Source organism: Geospiza fortis, unplaced genomic scaffold (assembly GCF_000277835.1).
Source record: "Geospiza fortis unplaced genomic scaffold, GeoFor_1.0 scaffold244, whole genome shotgun sequence".
Taxonomy (NCBI): Eukaryota; Metazoa; Chordata; class Aves; order Passeriformes; family Thraupidae; genus Geospiza; species Geospiza fortis.
The window spans coordinates 235,674-236,967 of NW_005054370.1; positions in this window are offsets into that span (position 1 = coordinate 235,674).

A 1,294-nucleotide genomic window follows, 5' to 3' on the forward strand; every position below is an offset into this window, starting at 1 on the left:
ATAGGTTGTTGTACAGGGCCTGGTGCTGCAATCCCTTTTAGTTGTGAATACTTTCAAGGGACTAAATGGTTGCACAACCATAATTTCAGTTAATAAATAATCAATAATACATTCCAGTATATTTTGAAATGCCTCCCAGTATCTGAAAGGGCCTACAAGGAAGCTGGAGAGGAACTGTTTGTCAGGAACTGCTGTGACAAGACAAGGAGTAATGGGTACAAGCTGAAAGAGGGGAAATTCAGGTTAGATATCAGGAACAAATATTTTACTGTGAGGGTGGGGAGGCCCTGGCACAGGTCGCCCAGAGAAGCTGTGGCTGTCCCATCTGTAGAAGCGTCCAAGCCCAGGTTGGACAGGGCTTGGAGCAGCCTGGGACAGTGGAAGGTGTCCCTGCCCATGGTAGGGGGTGGCACTGGATGATCTTTAAGGTCTGTTCCATTCCAACCCCTTAACATTCCATGATTCTATGATAATGGCACCAGTGCCACCAGGAATTTTTCCTTTTAAAACGTTATTAGAAACTTTTTTATTTAAAAAGCACCGAACACAGTAGGTCAGACCAAGAAAAGCCCAGACTGGTGAGATTAGAGAACATTGGCATTACCATTATCATTCTCCAGGAATATGTACGATGATCAACTCCAAAGCGAAAAACTTGTTTCAATTTCCACAAATTTCAGTTCAAACAGGCTACTACCTGTCACCACATCTCAGTGTGGGAAACAACTTTAACTTTGCAAAAGCATTGTAACGCTGCTGAAAATGTACAGGTTTGAGCTTAGAGACCAGTTGGGGAAGCGCGGGCAGCATCAATTGAGGAGTCAGTGTGAGAGGAAAAATGTGTGCTAATTTCTTAACAAACACGAGTGAAGACATGGGTGTTAACGTCTTTGAAATGGTTCTTAATGTCTCTATTAACAAGTAGCTGGTTTGCTGCAGAACTCCTGAAACTGACAAGGGTCGGCACAAACCTAAAGTTCAAAACTTTGGGGGAAAGTGACATGTTTACTGTGGGGGGGAGCACGTGGCAAGCGATTCGGGACGCCTGTACCTTCCTAACACCTCAGCACTGGGAAAAGAAGAGGGCAACGAGCGGCCGGGATTTTGGGATAAAAGGGATGTCCTCGACAGAGGAAACCCCGCGGGCGTGTGGCCTCTCCCTTTATTTGAATAAAGTTGCAGGACTCCTCCGTCTTTTTTGGTGGACACTGGTTTTTCATAGCGTGATTTTTCCATACGAATGTCTTCACAGCCGGAGCCGGCGCCGGAGCCAGGGTGCCCTCACGGGCCGGGG